This window comes from Pogoniulus pusillus, chromosome 14 (genome assembly GCF_015220805.1).
Source record: "Pogoniulus pusillus isolate bPogPus1 chromosome 14, bPogPus1.pri, whole genome shotgun sequence".
NCBI classification, from domain to species: Eukaryota; Metazoa; Chordata; class Aves; order Piciformes; family Lybiidae; genus Pogoniulus; species Pogoniulus pusillus.
The window spans coordinates 28,932,634-28,945,497 of NC_087277.1; the positions used below are offsets into that span (position 1 = coordinate 28,932,634).

At 51.3% G+C, this 12,864-nt stretch overlaps 1 long non-coding RNA gene across 2 annotated transcripts in view; it reads left to right on the forward strand.

Moving 5' to 3' along the window:
• LOC135181489 (uncharacterized) overlaps nucleotides 1–12,864 on the forward strand; it is a 402,320-nt gene that overhangs the window by 148,884 nt on the left and 240,572 nt on the right. Inside the window, exon 3 of one of the 2 annotated variants that reach the window (XR_010304889.1) lies at nucleotides 6,263–6,515. The exons of the other annotated variant lie outside the window; for it this stretch is intronic. This is a non-coding gene — a long non-coding RNA (uncharacterized LOC135181489). Of the gene's footprint in view, nucleotides 1–6,262; nucleotides 6,516–12,864 lie in introns of those variants that run through there. 2 annotated transcript variants of the gene reach the window in all.

Sequence of the window (12,864 nt, forward strand, 5' to 3'; positions counted from 1 at the left end):
CAGAAAGGTAAGGAATTCGCACAAAAATGTATTGGTGAAGATCTGCTTTTCATCATGGCCTAACCACATAGTAAACAACAGAAATAACTTGTTTTAATAAAGCCTGGTGTTGAAACATTTATCAGCAAGCCCTTTCTTTCCCTTCCGAAGGTATGTTTAGGTAAGGGGAACTGTTGCCTTCAAGAAACTCAATCTGGCCCTTTTTTTTTTCCTGGTGTTATAACATTTTCTTCAGGTCAAGGTCAGGAAACTTAAGGAAAAGTTTGACTTCTTTTTTTTTTGGGACCATCACACAATTACCCCAGGCTTGATTAATACAGTATGCTGAAACAGCCATCTCAGAATCTCTTAGTAGTTTAAAGGGATGCTGAATAGTGCTTAAGTCACATAAAAATTATTCTGGTAGTCACTTTATAAAAAGCATGACTTCATTTTATTGTCTGTGGCCATGCACAGTTATGAGGCAAGTGTAATAAGCCATGCATTTTAATTTCTCTCTCTAACAATAAAAAAAGAGTCTCTTGTGGGCTAGGTTCCCCTGAGTGGGACCAATACAAGGCTCTGGAGGATTAATAAAGCAGGCCTGAGGACTTCAGAGGTAAAGCCTGTGAAAACAGTTCTGCAGTCGAGATGGGCTTCAGGAGTGTGCTTGTGAAAGCAAATGAAGGGCAGCACAGAGGTGGATTCAGTGCCTGGTGGATGCCCATTTGGAATCATAGAATCAGTCAGGGTTGGAAGAGGCCACAAGGAGCAGCCAGTTCCAGCCCCCCTGCCATGGCCACGGACACCCTACCCTAGAGCAGGCTGCACACAGCCTCAGCCAGCCTGGCCTCAAACACCTCCAGCCATGGGGCCTCGACCACCTCCCTGGGCAACCCATTCCAGCCTCTCACCACTCTCATGGAGAAGAAGTGAAGGCAGTGAAGAGTGCAGGTAGCGCTGCTGCACCCCAGCAGTCTCCACCTCTGCAGGTGGAGCAGCTCTGCATACCTCTCCTGTGGCCTGTTTCATAGTGCAGGTAGCTCTGCTGCACCCCAGCACTGTGAACTGCTCTGCAGGTGGAGCAGCTCTGCACACCTCTCCTCTGGCTGGTTTCAGAGTGCAGGTAGCTCTGCTGCACCCCAGCAGTCTGAACTGCTCTGCAGGTGGAGCAGCTCTGCACACCTCTCCTCTGGCTGGTTTCAGAGTGCAGGTAGCTCTGCTGCACCCCAGCAGTCTGAACTGCTCTGCAGGTGGAGCAGCTCTGCACACCTCTCCTCTGGCTGGTTTCAGAGTGCAGGTAGCTCTGCTGCACCCCAGCAGTCTGAACTGCTCTGCAGGTGGAGCAGCTCTGCACACCTCTCCTCTGGCTGGTTTCAGAGTGCAGGTAGCTCTGCTGCACCCCAGCACTCTGAACTGCTCTGCAGGTGGAGTAGCTCTGCACACCTCTGCTCTGGCCCATTTCAGAGTGCAGGTAGCTCTGCTGCACCCCAGCAGTCTGAACTGCTCTGCAGGTGGAGCAGCTCTGCACACCTCTCCTCTGGCCCATTTCAGAGTGCAGGTAGCTCTGCTGCACCCCAGCACTGTGAACTGCTCTGCAGGTGGAGCAGCTCTGCACACCTCTGCTCTGGCCCATTTCAGAATGCAGGTAGCTCTGTTGCACCCCAGCAGTCTCCACCTCTGCAGGTGGAGCAGCTCTGCACACCTCTTCTCTGGCTGGTTTCAGAGTGCAGGTAGCTCTGCTGCACCCCAGCACTGTGAACTGCTCTGCAGGTGGAGCAGCTCTGCACACCTCTGCTCTGGCCCATTTCAGAATGCAGGTAGCTCTGTTGCACCCCAGCAGTCTCCACCTCTGCAGGTGGAGCAGCTCTGCACACCTCTGCTCTGGCTGGTTTCAGAGTGCAGGTAGCTCTGCTGCACCCCAGCACTGTGAACTGCTCTGCAGGTGGAGCAGCTCTGCACACCTCTCCTGTGGCATGTTTCAGAGTGCAGGTAGCTCTGCTGCACCCCAGCAGTCTCCACCTCTGCAGGTGGTGCAGCTCTGCACACCTCTCCTGTGGCAGACTTCCACAGCAGGAGCAATACAGAGAAGCATGGCTGAGTGGCTGTGATGTGCAGACTCGACAGGCTGAGGGAGCTGGGCTTGTTCAGCCTGGAGAAGACTGGGGAGGCCTTAGAGCAGCCTTCCAGTGCCTGAAGGGAGCTACAAGAAGGCTGCAGAGGTGTGCTGGTTTGAGCCTAGCTGGGCTATTTTGGTGAGAAGAGCTAGATGCCAGGCTGTGAAAAGCAAGCAGTGGTGATGCCTGCTGCACTCATAGGCTTGCTGAGATGGATAAGAACAGGAACATAAATAGAGGTAACAGAGCTGCTCTGGCTGCAGGCACTTCTCTCCCTAACTTTCTAACTAATCCCTCTGCTTCCTAACCCCCCTGGCTGACTCTGCAAACTACCTTGAATGCAAGGCAAAGTCTGGGATAAGGTGAGGGGGTGGGAGCAGGTGGAAGGGTGGTTGGGAGCCCCTCCTGGGGACTGGTTCCTGGCAGGGCTGCTGTGTTTCTGTATTACTCTTTAACTTGTCCATTTCTGTGGCTATTGTAAATACCTGCTTTTGTCTTGTGCTGAGCTGTAAGCATAAAGCTTCATTCAATTTCCAGATGGGCTGAGTCTAGTCTGGGTGATTCTCTTAAGTGTGGGGGGGCAGGCAACACCCAAGCCACAGCAAGAGGGACTCTTTACAGAAGCCTGCAGTGATGGGATCAGGGTTGGAATTAGAGGAGATTTAGACTGGATGTTAGGAATAAGTTCTGCATCATGAGGGTGCTGGAACACTGCAACAGGTTGCCCTGGGTGGTAGTTAAAGACCCATCCCTGGAGACATTCAAGGTCAGGCTTGAAAGGGCTTTAAGCAACCTGATCTAGTGGAGGATGCCCCCTGCTGACATCCCCCCTGCAGGGGGGGTTGGACTGGATGACCTTTGGAGGTCACTTCTAACCTAAACTGTTCTAGGATTCTGTAGTTTGTGGGGGTTAAGGTTTGCAGATCAACAAGAGGTCAGCACAAACAGATGACAGAGTCACAGAATGTCAGGGGCTGGAAGGGACCTCCAAACATTCAGTCCAGCTCCCTGCCAGGGCAGGATCACCTAGACCAGATCACACAGGAACACATCCAGGCAGGTCCTGAGTATCTGCAGAGAGGGAGACTCCACAACTCTCTTGGGCAGCCTGTGCCAGGGTCCTGGCACCCTCACAGGACAAAAATTCCTCCTCATGTTTCCGTAGATCTTCCTATGCCTCAGCTTCCACCACTGCCCCTTGTGCTGGCACTGGCATCACCCAGCAGAGCCTGGCTCCAGCCTCCTGCCACTCACCTGCACATCTTTATACCCATTGCTGAGGTCACCTCTCAGCCTCCTCCTCTCCAAGCTGCACAGCCCCAGCTCCCTCAGGCTCTCCCCTTAACAGAGATGTTGCACTCCCCTCAGCATCTTGGTGGCTCTGTGCTGGGCTCTCTCCAGCACTTCTATGTCCCTCTTGAACTGGAGGGCCCAGAACTGGGCACAGTACTCCAGGTGCAGCCTCAGCAGGGCAGAGTAGAGGGGTAGGAGAACCCAAGGGACTGAAAGACAGTGGAAATAGTGACACTGACACCTGTATGTGTGTGAAATGTAGCCTGGTGCTTAGTCTCCTGCAGGGGATGATTGCAAAGAATGTCTTCTAAGCAAGGGACACAGCCTCAAGCTGTGCCAGGGCAGGTCTAGGCTGGATGTGAGGAGGAAGTTGCTGGCAGAGAGAGTGATTGGCATTGGAATGGGCTGCCCAGGGAGGGGGTGGAGTGGCCGTGGCTGGAGGTGCTAAAGCCAAGGCTGGCTGGGGCACTTAGTGCCATGGTCTGGTTGGTTGGGCAGGGCTGGGTGCTAGGTTGGGCTGGCTGAGCTTGGAGCTCTCTGCCAACCTGCTTGGTTCTGTGACTCTATGATTCTGTGAGCATGAGGAAGGGTAGAAGGAGGCTGAAAGACCTCAGGAGCTGTGGGTCTGCCCCAGCTAGGGAGGAGGATTCAATGCTTATCAACCCTATTGTGAGCTCATTCCTCATCTCTGGAGCAGAGGAATGTTTATTCAGCTGATGCAGGTTCTGGGAAGGAGGCTGGAAGGAGAAGCTGCTCCGTGAGAGTCTTCCTCCTTATCACCTGCGGTGATGCCGTGTCCCTGCAGCACGTGCAGCCTGGGGAGGGATGAAGAAGGGTGGCCCAGGTGGGGGCAGGGGTAGACCTAGGAAGATGAAGTTCCTGAATGCCCAGGGGATTCTTAACCCCATTCCTCTGACTCTACAGCAAGAGCCATCTGAATTCAGCTTGCAGGCTTTAATCAGCGTAACCTTCCCAGCTTGAGCGGCTGATTAGCTCCCAGAGGCTCCATCCTTCAGAGCTCTTGAGCACATTCAGATAATCACAGAATCAGCCTTAGAGGTTGCAAGGGACCTCCAGAGTCCATCGAGTCCAACCCCCCCCCCCTGCCAAGGCAGGATCACCCAGGGTAGTTGGCAGAGGAATGCATCCAGGTGGGTTTGGAAAGTCTCTGGAGAAGGAGACATATGTGTGTAGTATGTGGTGCTGATTTACACCAGTGAGTATGCCTTGAGCAGTGTTGCTGGATGGAGGCACAGGGACAGGTCAGGAGCAAAGCACACAGGTGGCTGCCCTGAGACCAGCACTGGCCTGACAGGGAACAGCTGGAAACATGGAACTGCTCTCCTCAGACCCCACCTGCAGCCCTGGGTGCAGTTCTGCAGCCCCCAGCACAAGCAGCACATGGAAGTGTTGGAGGCAGTGCAGAGGAGGCCACCAAGATGCTGAGAGGGCTGCAGCAGCTCTGCTGTGAGGCCAGGCTGAGAGAGTTGGGGCTGTGCAGGCTGGAGAGGAGAAGGCTTGGAGGAGCCCTTGGAGTGGCCTTGCAGGGTCTGCAGGGGGCTGCAGGAGGGCTGGGGAGGGACTATTGACAAGGTCTGGGAATGGCAGGAGGAGGAGGAATGGGTTTGAAGTGGCAGAGGGGAGATGTAAACTGGATGTTAGGAAGAAGTTGTTTGCAGTGAGGGTGATGAGACACTGGCACAGGTTGCCCAGGGAGGTTGTGGCTGCTCCTTCCCTAGAAGTGTTCCAGGCCAGGTTGGATGAGGCCTTGAGCAACCTATTCTGGTGGGAGGTGTCCCTGCCTATGGTGGGGGGGTTGAAACTGAAGCTTGGCTGAGATGCCCTTTGAATGTCCCTTCCAAGCCAGTGCAATCTGTGAATCTGTGCTGCTTTTCCCTTCACAACTTCAGGCCTCCCTGTGATCCTTTCTGGTCCTGTGCACAGGCTGCCTCTGTGAGGATGCTCAGAGGCTGCAGCAGCTCTGCTGTGAGCAGACTGAGAGAGTTGGGGCTGTGCAGGCTGCAGAAGAGGAGGCTCCCAGGGGACCTTCTTGTGGCCTTCCAGGACCTGAAGTGGGCTACAGAAAAGCTGGGGAGGGACTTTTGAGGCTGTGAGGGAGTGTCAGGAGTGGGGGGAATGGAGCAAAGGTGGAGGTGGGGAGAGTGAGGCTGGAGGTGAGGAGGAAGTTGTTGAGCAGGAGAGTGGTGAGAGGCTGGACTGGGTTGCCCAGGGAGGGGGTTGAGGCCCCATGGCTGGAGGGGTTTGAGGCCAGGCTGGATCATAGAATCATAGAATCAAGCAGGTTGGAAGAGAGCTCCAAGCTCAGCCAGCCCAACCTAGCACCCAGCCCTGCCCAACCAACCAGACCATGGCACTAAGTGCCCCAGCCAGGCTTGGCTGCAACACCTCCAGCCATGGCCACTCCACCACCTCCCTGGGCAGCCCATTCCAATGCCAATCACTCTCTCTGCCAGCAACTTCCTCCTCACATCCAGCCTAGACCTGCCCTGGCACAACTTGAGACTCTATCCCCTTCTTCTGTTGCTGGCTGAGGCTGTGTGCAGCCTGCTCTAGGGTAGGGTGTCCCTGGGCATGGCAGGGGCTTGGAACTGGCTGCTCCTTGTGGTCCCTTCCAACCCTGACTGATTCAATGATTCTATGTGAGGCTATCAGCAGCCCTCAGCTGCATCTCCTTGTGGAAGTGGTTTTTGTTGACCTTTATTTTCCTGTGTTGGCCTGACAGCTCTCCCTCCCCCAAAGCCCAGTGTGGTTACACCTTTCTGCTTAAACTGGCCTCTTTAGTTGAAAACCAGAAGAAATGAGAACTCAGGTTTCTAGAAACAACTTTCCCCCTTCTCTTTATCACCTTGCAGCATGCCTGGAGAGTTTCAAACTCACAACAAGATTATGTAAGAGAAGAGGAAATAAAAACATGCACGTGTTTGATGTCTGCAGAAACAGCCCCTGTGGCCTCTCCTCTTCCAACACAGTAAATGAGCCTTCTGTATGCTTTGGCACTAGAGAGCATTTCAAAGATACCTTTGGTAAACACCAACCACAGATCTGGCCTTCAGGAATGTATATTTTGTGTAAGTGGAACAGGAGGAGAAGAAGAAGGAGGAGGAGGAGGAGGAGGAGGAGGAGGAGGAGGGGAAGAAGAAGAAGGAGGGGAAGAAGAAGAAGGAGGAGAAGAGGTGAAGGCAAAGAAGGGGAAGAAGGGGAAGGAGGAGAAGAGGTGAAGGCAAAGAAGGGGAAGGAGGAGAAGAGGCAAAGGAGGAGACAAAGGAGAAGAAGGAGGAGGAGAAGAAGAAGAAGAAGAAGAAGAAGAAGAAGAAGAAGAAGAAGAAGAAGAAGAAGAAGAAGAAGAAGAAGAAGAAGAAGAAGAAGAAGAAGAAGAAGAGGAAGAAGAAGAAGAAGAAGAAGAACAACAACAACAACAAGGGGAAGAAGAAGGAGAAGAAGGAGAAGGAGAAGAAGAAGGAGACAAAGGAGAAGAAGGAGGAGGAGGAGGAGGGGGCGGGGGAGGAGGAGGTGAAGGCAAAGAAGGGGAAGGAGGAGAAGAGGCGAAGAAGGAGACAAAGGAGAAGAAGGAGGAGGAGAAGGAGGAGGAGAAGGAGAAGGAGGAGGAGGAGGAGGAGGAGAAGAGGAGGAAGAAGAAGAAGAAGAAGAAGAAGAAGAAGAACAACAACAACAACAACAACAACAACAAGGGGAAGAAGAAGGAGAAGAAGGAGAAGGAGAAGAAGGAGAAGGAGAAGAAGAAGGAGACAAAGGAGAAGAAGGAGGAGAAGGAGGAGGAGGAGGAGGAGGAGGAGGAGGAGGAGGAGGAGGAGGGAGTGGGGGAGGAGGAGGAGGAGGAGGAGGTGAAGGCAAAGAAGGAGAAGGAGGAGAAGAAGGTGAAGAAGGAGAAGGAGGAAACAAAGGAGAAGGAGGAGAAGAAGGTGAAGAAGGAGAAGGGGGAGGAGAAAGAGAACAAGAAGTAGGAGAAGGGGAAGAAGGAGAAAAAGGAGAAGGAGAAGGAGAAGGAGAAGGAGAAGGAGAAGGAGAAGGAGAAGGAGAAGGAGAAGGAGAAGGAGAAGGAGGAGGGGAGAACAAAAAGAAGGGGAAGAAGAAGGAGAAGGAGAAAGAGAAGAAGAAGAAGGAGGAGGAGGAGAAGGAGGAGGAGGAGAGGAATCAGCTTCAATGCTTGAAGTAATGAAGTTTGATTCTGCTCCCAGCAGTTACTCTTTCTGTCAACAGGAGGAAAATTGGCGATCAGGAAATCAAAGAGTCAGACCTGTTGCTGGGTAGTGCAGGGCAAGCTGCAGGGCAGTGAGCTCAGCCCTCTGGCAAATCTGCTTCCTCTCCTTTGCAGAGTGGGGCAGCCTCCTCACGCCGCACACAGATCTGCAGCACCACCAGCCCCGACCTCTGCGCAGCTGGAAGGAGTGGGGGCAAGCTTAGGGACCATGCTGCTATGCTCCCGTCCCTCTCTTTGCCCAACAGCATGGCCAGCAGGGCGAGGGAGGGGATTGTGCCCCTTGGCTCTGCTCTCCTCACACCCCACCTGCAGCCCTGGGGGCAGTTCTGCAGCCCCCAGCACAAGCAGCACATTGAACTGTTAGAGTGAGTCCAGAGGAGGCCACCAAGATGCTGAGAGGGCTGCATCAGCTCTGCTGTGAGGCCAGGCTGAGAGAGTTGGGGCTGTGCAGGCTGGAGAGGAGAAGGCTTGGAGGAGCCCTTGGAGTGGCCTTGCAGGATCTGCAGGGGGCTGCAGGAGGGCTGGAGAGGGACTATTGACAAGGTCTGGGAATGCCAGGAGGAGGAGGAATGGATTTGAAGTGGCAGAGGGGAGGTTGAAAGTGGATGTTAGGAAGAAGTTGTTTGCAGTGAGGGTGGCGAGACACTGGCACAGGTTGCCCAGGGAGGCTGTGGCTGCTCCCTGCCTGGAGGTGTTCCAGGCCAGGTTGGATGAGATCTCGAGTGACCTGTTCTAGTAGGAGGTGTCCCTCCCTATGGTGAGGGGTTGGAGCTTTGAGGTCCCTTCCAACCTAAACCATTCTGTGATTCTGTGACATTAGGAGGAAGATCTGCACTGTGAGGGTAGTGGGATACTGAAGCAGGTTGCCCAGGGAGGTATTTGAAGTCCCATCCTTGTGACCAATGCCAATCTTGACAGGGCTCTGAGTAACCTGATCTAGTGGAGGATGTCCCTACTTATTGCAGGGGGGTGGGACTGGAGGAGCTTTGAAGGTCCCTTCTGACCCAAGCCACTCTATGGTTCTGTGATGCTATGTCTCTGTGATTCTGCTGGAGCTTCCTCCTGCTTGGCCCATGCTATCAACTGTGTTCACTGGAATGAGACTGGAGCACAGTCAAAAGGTTGCCCAGGTTGCCCAGGGAAGTTGTGGCTGCTCTCTCCCTGGAGGTGTTCAAGGCCAGGTTGGATGAGGCCTTGAGAGCCCTGTTCTAGTGGGAGGTGTCCCTGCCTATGGTGAGGGGTTGGAACTGGCTGAGCTTTGAGGTCCCTTCCAACCTAAACCATTCTGTGATTCTGTGTGCCCCCATCTCTCTCCTTGCCCGCCTGGGGCACTGCTGCTGGAGCTGGCAGAGTGGAGAAGGCAGAAGAGCAATTGGCTGGGCTGCAGTGGGCAGAAGGTACCTGTCCTCCTCCCCATTCTCCTTCTGCCACCATGGAGCAGCACATCAGAGTTCTCCATGTTTCTATCATCTTGTCTTCAAGGGGCACCCTGCTAGCTTCTCACCTTCACATCTGTCTGTCTTCCTTCTCAGGAGAAAGGCACTTTGTTTCCCACTAGTTTCCCATGGCTTCATTGGAAGTGGCCAAGGGACACAGTGATCAGCCAGGCGGTGGGACACTGGCTCAGATAGACAAAGGGCCAAGTGGAACTCTTCAGGCTGCTCTGGACAGTGCAGTTGAAATGATCCTTGTGTGGCAGTTGTAAGTTGACCCTCAGCAAACAAAAGTCTGGCCAGATCAGGCTCTGGAAAGGGCTTTCTCGTTTTCTAACATGGGTGGTTCTGCATTTCAGTGATCCTGTGCTGTTGGGTTCTTGGAGGGGTTTCCACCTCTGAAGAATTCTGATGGTTTTATTTATCAAACAGCATGAATTGTGAGGCACCCTCCTCATCCTCTCTCGCTGAGTCACCTCCTCACTGCATCCTCTATCGCTGAATCACCTCCTCACTGCATCCTCTCTCACTGAATCACCTCCTCACTGCTGCTTCTCTCGCTGAATCACCTCCTCACTGCAGCTTCTCTCACTGAATCACCTCCTCACTGCAGTTTCTCTCGCTGAATCACCTCCTCACCACATCTTCTCTCACTGAATCACCTCCTCACTGCAGCTTCTCTCGCTGAATCACCTCCTCATTGCATCTTCTCTCGCTGAATCACCTCCTCACTGCATCTTCTCTCACTGAATCACCTCCTCACTGCAGCTTCTCTCGCTGAATCACTTCCTCACTGCATCTTCTCTCGCTGAATCACCTCCTCACTGCATCTTCTCTCACTGAATCACCTCCTCACTGCAGCTTCTCTCGCTGAATCACCTCCTCACCACATCTTCTCTCGCTGAATCACCTCCTCACTGCATCTTCTCTCGCTGAATCACCTCCTCACTGCAGCTTCTCTCGCTGAATCACCTCCTCACTGCAGCTTCTCTCGCTGAATCACCTCCTCACTGCAGCTTCTCTCGCTGAATCACCTCCTCACCGCATCTTCTCTCACTGAATCACCTCCTCACTGCATCTTCTCTCACTGAATCACCTCCTCACTGCACCTTCAGTTGCTGAATCACCACATTCTACACATAGTTCCTTTCCTAGGGAGCTTAGGAAGAAGGGAGAAAAGAAGGGAGGAAGAGATGGAGGATGGAAGGAAGGAAGGAAGGAAGGAAGGAAGGAAGGAAGGAAGGAAGGAAGGAAGGGAGAAAGAAAGGTAGAAAGAAAGGTAGAAAGAAAGGTAGAAAGAAAGGTAGAAAGAAAGAAAGAAAGAAAGAAAGAAAGAAAGAAAGAAAGAAAGAAGAGAAAGAGAGAAGGGAAGAAAGAGAGAGAGAGAAAGAAAGAAAGAAAGAAAGAAAGAAAGAAAGAAAGAAAGAAAGAAAGAAAGAAAGAAAGAAAGAAAGAAAGAAAAGAATGAGAAAAGGGAAGAAAGAGAGATAGAGAAAGAAAGTAGAGAAAGAGAGAGGGGAAGAGAAAGAAAGAATGAAAGAAAGAAAGAGAAAGAAAGAAAGAAAGAAAGAAAGAAAGAAAGAAAGAAAGAAAGAAAGAAAGAAAGAAAGAAAGAAAGAAAGAAAAGAAAGAGAGAGAGAAAGAAAAGAGAAGAGAAGAGACGAGAAGAGAAGAGAAGAGAAGAGAAGAGAAGAGAAAAGAAAAGAAAAGAAAAGAAAAGAAAAGAAAAGAAAAGAAAAGAAAAGAAAAGAAAAGAAAAGAAAAGAAAAGAAGAGAAAAGAAAAGAAGAGAAAAGAAAAGAAGAGAAGAGAAAAGAAAAGAAGAGAAAAGAAAAGATCTCACTTCAGTTGACAAGGATCAGCAAACTGGTTCCCAGCTCTGGAAACCTTTCCTTTTGGCAATGCCTAATCCTCTCTGACTACACTCATTTAATTCTTCACTTCGCTGTGTTCTCAGATTTCTACCTCTTCCTAGTACCTTTTTAACACATAGAAATGATGTCTGCAGGCTAATGGCATTAACCAACTTCCAGGTAATTCCAACCATATGTAAGCTTGGGGGAAAAAATGAATAATAAAAGGATGTCTAACTTTAAACCAAATAATTGCTGGTAACAGTTGTGAAAGGAGTGCCATAAATATTCCTGCTCTGCTGAGCAGGATTTTGCCTTTAGAAAAAGAATATTATCATGAACTCTCTGCATTGTAGTAGTAGCAAAGGGAAAGAATCAGGTGAGGTTGAGTCCTGGAGGGCTCAGCCCATTAGAGCCTGACCTTTTCCTCTGGACGACTTACAGCCCAAGTGGATGCTGTGGGTAGGGAACCCAGGAGATCAGCACAGCTTGGCAGTAGTTTCTGGGTAAGGGAAACGCCTCAGATTCATTTTCCTCCCTTCCTGCCTTCTTTCCTTCCAAGTTCCCTCAGAGTTTATTCCTTCCTTCTGAGTTCCTTCCTTCCTTCAGAGTTCCTCCCTTCCTTCTGAGTTCCTTCCTTCTGAGTTCCTTCCTTCTGGAGTTCTTTCTTTCTGAGCTCCTTCTTCTGATTTCCTTCTTTCCCTCTGAGTTCCTTCCATCCTTCCTTCCAAGTTCCTTCTTTCCTTCTGAGTTCCTTCTTTCCTACTGAGCTCCTTCTTTCCCTCTGAGTTCCTCCCTTCCTTCTGAGTTCCTCCCTTCCTTCTGAGCTCCTTCTTTCCCTCTGATTTCCTTCTTTCCCTCTGAGTTCCTTCCATCCTTCCTTCCAAGTTCCTTCTTTCCTTCTGAGTTCCTTCTTTCCTTCTGAGCTCCTTCTTTCCCTCTGAGTTCCTCCCTTCCTTCTGAGCTCATTTCCCTCTGAGTTCCTTCCTTCCTTCTGAGTTCCTTCCTTCTAGAGTTCCTTCCTTCTTTCTGAGCGCCTTCTTCTGATTTCCTTCTTTCCCTCTGAGTTCCTTCCATCCATCCTTCCTTCTGAGTTCCTTCTTTCCTTCCAAGTTCCTTCTTTCCTTCTGAGCTCCTTCTTTCCCTCTGATTTCCTTCTTTCCCTCTGAGTTCCTTCCATCCTTCCTTCCAAGTTCCTTCTTTCCTTCTGAGTTCCTTCTTTCCTTCTGAGCTCCTTCTTTCCCTCTGAGTTCCTCCCTTCCTTCTGAGCTCATTTCCCTCTGAGTTTCTTCCTTCCTTCAGAGTTCCTTCCTTCCTTCTGAGTTCCTTCCTTCTTTCTGAGTTCCTTCTTCTGATTTCCTTCTTTCCCTCCGAGTTCCTTCCATCCTTCCTTCAGAGTTCCTTCCTTCCTTCTGAGTTCCTTCCTTCTTTCTGAGTTCCTTCTTCTGATTTCCTTCTTTCCCTCCGAGTTCCTTCTTTCCTTCTGAGCTCCTTCTTTCCCTCTGAGTTCCTCCCTTCCTTCTGAGTTCCTTCTTTCCCTCCAAGTTCCCTCCTTATTTCTGAGTAGCTTCTTTCCTTCTGAGTTCCTTCCAAGTTCCCCTTTCAAATTCCTTACTTCCTTCTGGATTCTTTCCATCTTTACAAATCCTTCCTCCTGAATTCCTTCCTTCCAAATTCCTCCTCTCCTCCCCACTTGTTGCAGAGCCTCTGGGATCTCCCTGTCACAGACCCTCTCCTGGAAAGCCATGTTTGGGAGCAAGCTCAGCCTAAGAAGGACAAGAAGTCTTTAGGGCAGAGGAAGCAGGGAGATGAGCTCCCACTCCTCTTCCCCATACAAATACACAACCCACATGGCTGTCACCTACCAGGTGTGTGAGCAACTCACAGGTGGATTCACAACGAGTCCTTCAGTGTGCCAATGCTGGCCACGAGCTGTGACAGCAGAAAGGC